Source organism: Rhinolophus ferrumequinum, chromosome 13 (assembly GCF_004115265.2).
Source record: "Rhinolophus ferrumequinum isolate MPI-CBG mRhiFer1 chromosome 13, mRhiFer1_v1.p, whole genome shotgun sequence".
Classification (NCBI taxonomy): Eukaryota; Metazoa; Chordata; class Mammalia; order Chiroptera; family Rhinolophidae; genus Rhinolophus; species Rhinolophus ferrumequinum.
This window is the reverse complement of record NC_046296.1, coordinates 33,567,945-33,577,652: the sequence shown is the minus strand read 5'-3', so window position 1 is coordinate 33,577,652 and position 9,708 is coordinate 33,567,945. Positions and strand designations below refer to the sequence as shown.

At 36.1% G+C, this 9,708-nt stretch overlaps 1 protein-coding gene across 3 annotated transcripts in view; it reads right to left on the bottom strand.

Moving 5' to 3' along the window:
• Positions 1 to 9,708, bottom strand: part of LOC117033012 (ankyrin repeat and SOCS box protein 3) — a 137,367-nt gene that overhangs the window by 78,304 nt on the left and 49,355 nt on the right. Inside the window, exon 1 of one of the 3 annotated variants that reach the window (XM_033124864.1) lies at positions 9,616 to 9,704. The exons of the other annotated variants lie outside the window; for them this stretch is intronic. The gene's annotated coding sequence lies outside the window, so the exon portion shown is untranslated. Of the gene's footprint in view, positions 1 to 9,615; positions 9,705 to 9,708 lie in introns of those variants that run through there. 3 annotated transcript variants of the gene reach the window in all.

Here is a 9,708-nt window from a genome sequence, read left to right as displayed (position 1 = left end):
GGTGAATTCAAAGATCTAACCTTTTATTTTACAAACAAACCTGAATCCAAAGGAGTTTATGACTCCCCATTGATTCTTCTACCATTTAATACGTATATAACTATGTTTCTAGACCAAAATGTTAAGTCTCTCTATAGCCCTTGGAACTCACTTTCAGAACATTTTCTCTCATTCTGCCCTAATCACACACACACAAAACTCAGACTCTCATTCCTCAGAGTACAAATAGTTAGGTGTTAAGTTTTAGGAATTTAAGAAAAGTATGGGTGTAAACCCCACACGGAGAAAAGATACTTGTAACATAAATCTGTAATGGAGTGGATTTTTAAAAATAGGTCTTTCTACTCCTATTTGAGGCCACTATTATATTTCCTTTTCCCACTCCCAAACAACACATTCACTCTTCAATCTACCAAGAACTGTAAATAAGTACCATTTTATAGATACCACCTACATACACAAAATGTTTATCATGTAGGGGAACAAAGGTTGTTTTGATATCAACTCTGAATATTTAAAAATATGAATGTGACCCATTTCTTTAAGGCTGATTTTAAAAGTTTGACCACTGTCTACAGATACGCATTTCATCTTAAATAGCAAAAATACATTTTTCATTTTCTACTAATGAAGTACCTGAAATGTGCATTATTTTACATCTTGAAGGTGCCATTTAATTTTAACATATGTAAAGTATTACATAGTACCTGATAAAATAGTCAATAAATATTCTCTAATGTTACTTTATATTGTATATTCAGAGGACCAGGAGTTCAGTGTCGCTGACATTCACAATGACGACAATCATGCCTAGAGTTTAAGAACCATATTTGGTCTATTAGATATTTTTCAAATATTAATATTTTATAGTCAACATCTTGTTCTATTATATTTCTCTTCTCCATAGATACATATTGTTTTTAAATTATAACTTTGGAGCAATTGTAAATATCAACGTAAGCATCATACTCCTGTAATTTACTACTCTTTTTTTTTTTTTCCCCAAGTCAAGTTGTTGTCCTTTCAGTCTTAGTTGTAGACGGCGCAGCTCAGCTCCAGGTACAGTTGCCGTTGCTAGTTGCAGGGGGCACAGTCCACCATCCCTTGCGGGAGTCGAACCGGCAACCTTGTGGTAGAGAGGACATACTCCAACCAACTGAGCCATCCGGGAGTTCAGTGGCAGCTCAGCTCAAGGTGCCGTGTTCAATCTTAATTGCAGGGGGCGGAGCGACCATCCCTTGTGGGACTCGAGGAATTGAACTGGCAACCTTGTAGTTGAGAGCCCACTGGCCCATGTGGGAATCAAACCGGCAGCCTTCGGAGTTAGGAGCACGAAGCTCTAACTGCCTGAGCCACCGGGCCGGCCCTGTAATTTACTACTCTTGATTCTTTCAGTCAGTTATGTGATAATTGTACTTAAAGTTCCCTCTCATCACATCATGTTAAAATCTACATATGAAATACTCCAATTATACCTATCTTTATTCAGCAAAATACTTGCTTATATTTTCTATGAAGTTATTCAGCTTTTAATAATCTATTTTAATGCATCTCTAAAGCCTTAAAATAAACTCACCCTCAGCATACATTAAAAATTCAAAGATTAGTGGAATAATTTTTTAATCCTGTCGCTACTCTTCAGAAAATTTTAACTCCTCCAGAGACAACTACTAAAATTATTCTTCTATATGTCAAATTTGTATGATGAGAATAGCTTTACTGAGTTTCAGGCCTTTTTTCATTCTTCTTAAGGTTCATTTTACCTTTCTAAAATATATAGTTCACTACTAATTTCTTGGTGGATTTATTTTATTGTACTGAACCTCCTTGTCATAAGTGGTTTGCCAACACACATACACATACTCTACAACTAGAAAAACCACCACAATCTTACAATTGCTTTTATTCTTCCTGCTTTCCTGTCCTCCACAGAATTTTTTTTTAACTACAGTTTTCTACTTCCTAATCAATTCATCTTAATTCCACTCCAATTTAACTTTGCTATACTCCACCTAATCACTATACTCTCAAATCTCCAATTACCCCTTCTTGGTTCAACCCAAAGATCTCGGTTTTCTTTATTCTTTACTGATGTGTCAGACACTAAGTGACTATTATATATCACTAAGGCCAAAAGCACAGAACAATTTCATTGTATTTACAGCTACATCTTAGACTGTTTATCAGATACACAAACTCATCAAATCCTAGGCTTCAATTACCATCTCTATTTGGCAAACTTCTAGCCTACTTTCTCAAACTCTTTACAACTCTGTGTGTCTTGTATGTAATGCATGTACATAAACAACTGAAATTTAATATACTAAAAACAATTCATCTCCTTTCCCAACTAGAAAAATTTTGTCCCACATTACCTCCCCACATACAATTACACATTAAATGTTGAACAATGATTAGAACAGAAAACACAACAGATGTAAGATACTCATGAATTTATAAGGTTTTGGAGAAACTGAATGCTATTTTATAATATATACAAAATGTGTGCCTTGTTTATATTAAATTTTCCTTTATTTTGCTAAAAACTTTATAACATTTCTTAATAAAGATAGCAGGGAAACCTTGAAGCAGATTTGTGATATGGCTTAAAAGGTTACATGATGGTTAAGACCTATCTTTCTAATATGAACTGGAAGATCTCAGCTAAAATAAGAACCTTATAGCAAAAGCCAGTTCATTACAACTCCTTGCTCCAATCTCTTTTCTTCTTCCAGTATATTTTCTTCTTTCTAGTACATTTTCTACTCTGCACTCAGAATTATCTTTCTAAAGTATGAAACTAATCAAAAATGCCTCCCACAGCACACAAAGTCAAGCTCAAATTCTTTAATCTGGTATTCAACTATTTACAATCTGGTGTCGGCATGTTTGTCACATTTCAGTGAACCACACCCTCCGCCTTGTTCCACTCACACCATCCTCCTCATCCATTAAGACCCAGCAAAAATAAGGGAGTAATGATACGTGGCAAGCAATGACTCGGCACAAAGACTACCGAGATAAAAAAGAAAGGTCCCAGCTATAAAGAACCACATTTGGTGGAGAGACAGACACACAAGCAAACAAATCAATGTTATTTAACAGAAAGACTGTGACATAAAATACAAGCAGAATACAAATAGGCAAATTATTAATTCAAACTAGCAAGATCAGAGAAAGCTTCAAGCAAAAAATAAACAGCTGTTCATGGATCAAAGAATAATAGTTAACACATACCGTGTTACCCGAAAATACGACCTAGCCGGACCATCAGCTCTAATGCGTCTTTTGGAGCAAAAATTAATATAAGACCCGGTCTTATTTTAATATAAGACTTGGTCTTATATAAGATCGGGTTTTATATAATAATATAATATAATATAATATAATATAATATAATATAATATAATATAATATAATATAATATAATATAAATACCAGGTCTTATATTAATTTTTGTTCCAAAAGACACATTAGAGCTGATGGTCCAACTAGGTCTTACTTTTGGGGAAACATGGTAGCACTTACTATATATAAGCCAAAATCTACATATATAGAAAGAAATTATATTTCTTTCTCTACAGTTCCTTGCTTTTATATCTGCTTTTATATCTCTTGCTTTTATAATGAATTATGCTTGCATAATTGTAATATTGTAAACAGTTTATAAGTTTTCAATATCTAAGAACCAATCTTTAAACAAAGCACAGAAGACCAAATAAAGTCACAGAATGTAGATGTTATTAATATAAACATATAGTAGTAAATTTCAGCAGTGAAAATGATGGTAAAAAAAGCTAACCCGTATTACATACTTACTATATACGAGGCACTATGCTAAAAAGCCTTACATGGGATGGCAGCACTGAGTAGTAGCCAAAAGAATAGATTCAAGAACCAGACTGCTTGGGATTTGATATCCAGTTCCACTGCTTACCTGTTTCATGACCATGGGCAAGTTGCCGTATTTTGTTAATACATTTATCTCATTTTAAGAATTCTGAAATTGAGATGAGTCTTACATTAGAGAGCATGTCATAAGTTTGGCAGCGGTTACTTTCTTTTCTTAGTACAAAAAATAATAGTGAGCCTTAAATCAATGGCAAAGGGAGATTGTTATAGTTTAAAAGAGACTTTAAGACACCAAATGTAAAGAATGAAACTTGATTGGATCCTGAATGGAAAAAACGGTACGTAAATAAATGGTGAGAATTGAAATCAGTGTTGTTGTTCTAAGATGTGTAGTAGTCTACATTTTAGGTTACATAGGAATCTCCTTTTCCTAGCCACTGACTTTTTTCAAGGTTCAGGCCAGCTGTCTTGTAGAACGTGCCATGTTTTGGATCTGTTTGATTATTTTCTTATTATTAGACCCAGGTTTGGCAAGAATACTACATAGGTATTGTTGTATACGTAGGTGTTGTTATAGACATGGAGTTTAAAATTATTCTTATAGAAAATTCTTAATAGAAACATAAAGATATAAAGCATGAGATTTAAAAAAGAAACATTTAAGCTTGATTTGAAATCAAATTTCCACTCTCTTTTCTTTTTCCTTGTGCCTAAGAAATAGGTACAATATTCACATTTGCACCTGTATTCTGGTATTCTGGCATTCTGTCACCTGTATACATGTTGTATTTTAACCAAAAATGTCTGAAGGTCAAAAGCTTTTCTTTCCCTTTATTTTTCCCAAAATATGCATCCTACTTCTCTTAAGTCTTTTCCTTATTTCCACAGAGTGAATTCTATTTAAAGGAGGAATTGGGGGAGAGGGAGAACCAGTATTGGAAATTAAGAGAAAAAGGTAATTACTGTTTTACACAGCGCCTGGAGTGATTAGTACCAACCTCAGGCTGCATACCAGCTGTTAAGTTAAGCAAATGTCTTGATTTTTATTGATCTTGCCCTTTATATCTCTAAATGAAAAACAATGAAGAGACCTGGGGTAACTTTTAACTCAAAGTCCTACTATTTGGTTCTCATTTCTGACTCATAAAAATTTCAACTGGAAACAAATTTACAGTTGTATACAACCATATATTATAACACAGCATAGGTATATAAGTTTGTGTGTGTGTGTGTGTGTGAGAGAGAGAGAGAGAGAGAGAGAGAGAGAGAGAGAAAATTATATTAGAACATGGTATTAACCTCTCTTGTGTCTCAGTTTCCTCATCAGTAACATGGGGAAAACAAAGCCTACCTTTTTAGGTTATTATGAGGAATAAATCAAATAAGTTTATATCTATAAAGTACTTAAAATAGTGCCTGGACATAGTATCTGTTACATGAATAGAATACATGATAAATCTGAATTTTCACTATTGTTCTTACATCTTACATTTGTTATTTTCTCCGTTAAAGGTAAGAAAACTGAGCTTTAGATAGGTGAAGCAACATGCCCAAGGTCACACATGTAGTAGGTGTAGAGCTGGGATCAGAACTTAACCAGCCTAACTCCTGAGTCCCTGCTCCTATCCACGTCACTATTCAGTTGTACAGAGTTTGCATATAATTATTTATTCAGCCAATGCCTTATTATTGGAAAACCCAATATCCAGGGTTTTTTGCCACTACAGATAAATGCCACAATAAATATCTTTGTACATACATTCTTATGTATCAGGGCTTTTGTTTTTAAAGGAAAAAATCCAAATGTAACGTCACTCGGCCAAAATGTTTGTATATTTTTAGTAGAAATTACTAATTTAAAAAAGTTTATTATAGCAGGTGTATCTTTCCTTTTACAACATCTGGATTTCCTGTCTTCCTAAAAAATGTCATCTCTACTCCAATTGTGCAAATATTCTTCTAATTTCTTCATATATCTATCTTTAACTCATTTACAATTTACTTTTTGTGTATTTTATGATGAGGGAATCTAGTTGGTTTTCTTATAGATGGATAGCAAATTATACTAGCAGTACTTATTAATTAAGACATCATTTTCCACCATGGTAAAATGTCACCCTTGTCACATATTAAACATGTCATTCCCAAACTCCCTTCCTGTACTCACACCAAATTACTTTTGATCTCTGTATGTCTTCGGCTCATGCTCTTTCATCCACTTAGGAAAGTCCTTTCTCAGCTCTGTAAGTCAATATCTCACCATCTGCCAAAGCCCTATACAAGTACCATTTCTACCCTTCCTTCCTCTCGTCCCTTGCTAGAGGTATTCACCCCCTCCTTTGAATGTCTGCAATACTTTATTTGTACAGTATCTGCCTAACAACACTTCTCACCTTTAATAAATTAGTTATGTACAAGTCTTATTTCGCTTTCTAGATGGTAATGTATTGGTGGACTTCATCTCTAGCTAACTCATTTTTATAGCATCCTTAGTACTAATGACAATACCTCCAAACCATATTTGAGTAACTGCACAACTTTTTTGATAACCTCCCCAGATCTGCAGTTCTGCAGCTAATTAAAAAGTGCTGCATTAAGACTAACTCCCTTGCATGCAGCAAAGGGTAGCTTTGCCAAATAAGGGGAATTTTTCTGGAAACTATGAATCAGAAAGTTAAAATAAATGAAAATTAAAACTGCATATTCTCTATCATATTTATAGGAGAAAAAGTCAAGAGACTATTAAATGAAATAACATTGACTGTTTTTTCAAAATAACAATTTCTAGGCTATGGTGGGGTTAATACAGATTCAGGGCACTCTTCTACATATTGACATCCAAAATCCTCCACAGTGATAACCGATGTGCATAATAATGACGGTGCAAGGTAAGATTAAGTGACTTATGGCTTATCAAAGACATAATGCAAACAGGACCAATTGTATTACAGCAAAGCAGGTATTCACTACATTGCAAAAATATGGGTGCTAGAAAGGTTCCTTACTTGCCCGTAAACATCTTCCCATTTAGTGACCTAATGCCTAAAAATTTATCATTAATATTCGTGCCTTTCATGTAAGAGTCTAAACCGATGGTTCTCAACCATGGACCATTTTGCCTGACAAGGGCAAGGACATTTGGAAATGTCTGCAGATATTTTTGGTTGTCACAACTGGGGCAGAGAGGGGGCTACAAGCATCCAATGGACACAATCCAGGGATACTGCCAAACATCACATAGTGCACAAGACAACCCCTCATGATAAAGGATCATCTGGCTCAAAATGTCAGTAGTGCCAAAGCTGAGAAACTCTATACTCTGCTAAAGTGCAAAAACATTTGTTTTTAATTTAAGGTATACACCTTAGCAAGCCCTGCATGTCAGTCCAATCCAGTCAAGCCTTTTTCCCCTCTATTCCTCCTCCATGCTGCCAAATCCAATGGTCACTTATTTAAATCCTCATCTTATACAACTCCTCAGCAGCATTTATTTGCCTTAGCTAGCTGGTCACTCCCTCCTCCTTGAAACACTTCTTTCTCTAGACTTCCTTGATACCTCAGTTTCTTGATTTTCTTTCTGCTTTCCCCGTCTGTTTGGTTTATTCTTCAGTGCTGTTCAATATCTAATGTTGCAATGACCCTTTTCTTCCCTTTGTTATCCTCATTTTTTTTCCTAGATGATCTCAGCCAGAACCATTTCTCGGTGGGGGCATCCATTCCAAGACCCCCAGTGGATTCCTTGAAACCATGGATAGTACTGAACTATATATACTGTTTTTTCCTACATATACATATCTATGGTAAAGTTTAGTATTTAAATTAGGCACAGTAAGAGATAAAAAACAATAATTAATAAAAAATAGGACAATTATAACAATATACTGTAATAAAAGCTATGTGAATGTGGTCTCAAAATAATTAGGTTGGTGCAAAATTGAGGTTTAAAAGCTTAAAACAATTGCAAAAACCGCAATTACTTTTGCACCAACCTAATATCTTATTGTACTATACTCACAATGTGGATACTTTGGACAAAGAGATGATTCACATCCCATGCAGGACAAAGGCAAATGGCATATGATTTCATCACACTACTCAGAATGGCATGCAATTGAAAACTTATTAATAGTTATTTATGAAAATTTCCATTTAGTGTTTTCAGACCGCAGATCACTGCTGGTAACTAGAACCTCAGAAAGCGAAACTGAGGATAAAGGGGGACTTTTTTCCTTCATGACTTCAGGATATTCCTATCTTATTGACAAAGGTTATTCAATTATTTACCCAACTTTTCCTCTACTGTTTTCTGTTTTTCATTGCTCTTCATTTAAATATTTAATCCATTTGGAATTATTAATCTTTGTGTACTTGAAAAAAGGGTCACCTCAGATAATTCCAATGCAAAAAGTCTACAATCTCAAGAAATTCTGACCTATTGAATCAAGCTCAAACACTTCTGCAGGGCATATGCAACCCGCCCTGAACTAACCACCTCTGTTCCTCTACAGCATCAATCTCCTGCTGGTAATTCCCTCCCACCCTGCCCTTTGATTACACCAAAAAGCCCCAAAGGACCATAGTGGATTTTGCCAGAAATGCACTTCCCCACCTGATGACCTCCTATAAATCCTTAAAACCCACCTCTCCTGGGAAGCCTTTCCTATCCAACCCCAGAGTCGCTCACTTCCTTCTTTATTATCTCCATTCTAACATCCCTTCACTGTATAATTCATAATACCTGCCCCACAATACATACAAAGTAATTGGACTAGTGCCTAGTGCAGAGTAAATGCTAAAGAAATGTTAATTACTATTATTATTACAATGGGTTGCAATTACTTGCTTGTGTAACCTCTTGCTAGACCAGGAGACACAGACGATAGAGACACATTTACTGCCATTTTACTAATCCCAGTGATCTAGCACGTATTAAACATTAATAACAAGGGCAAAATACATTAATGAACAATTCTGGAGCAAAATAACTTTCTTCGATACTGTGGATTTATATTTTTTAAAAAGGAACTTTTTAAGATGACAAATAGAATGCTCCTACATTTTGGTTTGGTTCAAATTCGCGCCGGGGGTGGGGGGGGGCTGTCTTTAGCATATTCACAAAGATTTAGCTTTTCTCACCTTCAGAAAGACAACGATAGGTGCTCTGTGGCTAACACTGTATAACCCATTATGTTAGAAGTTAAAACAATGGTATTTTTTAAAGAGTGGGAGGGGAATCCAAAACTTTTTGTCTTATTTTGAATGCCGTCAGACGGGTCTTAACCTCACGCGATTCATAACCTCACACTCATCTGGCCCTGAACCTCACAGAAGGAAACTTATGAGCTTCTTTGAGAAAACAACAATTCAACTCTGGGATGAAGGAGATGCCCCGCGTGGGGTCAAAACGTAGGGACTGTGATGTCTAGCTGCCCTCCACCACGAGGAGAGGCTCCGTCCGTGACAACCTCAGACAATTAAAGTATTCTCATACTGTGACAGGTTTCCTCCAAGCCCAGGGCTGCACAGACTGAGCAAACTGCCCTGCGTTAGCCCGTAGCTGCTAAGAACTGAGCTAACCACCGCCCACAAGCGAAGAGGCGGAGAGAAACTTCAAGCCCGAGACAAGAAGCGTGCAGATGCTACAGGCGGAAAAAGGGAAAACGGAAAACGGCGACAGGGTCAATCACTCAGAAACACCGCCACTTCTCAATTATCGGTGCTTCGAATTTTCCCGTCTAAAAACCAGCACCTGCAGCCACTCACACTTTTCTTCCCGCTCCAGTGCGGGTCAAACTGCTGCCCACTCGCTCGAGAGCCGCACGGCTGGCAGGAGGGAGCGGCCGCCACCTCCCGGAC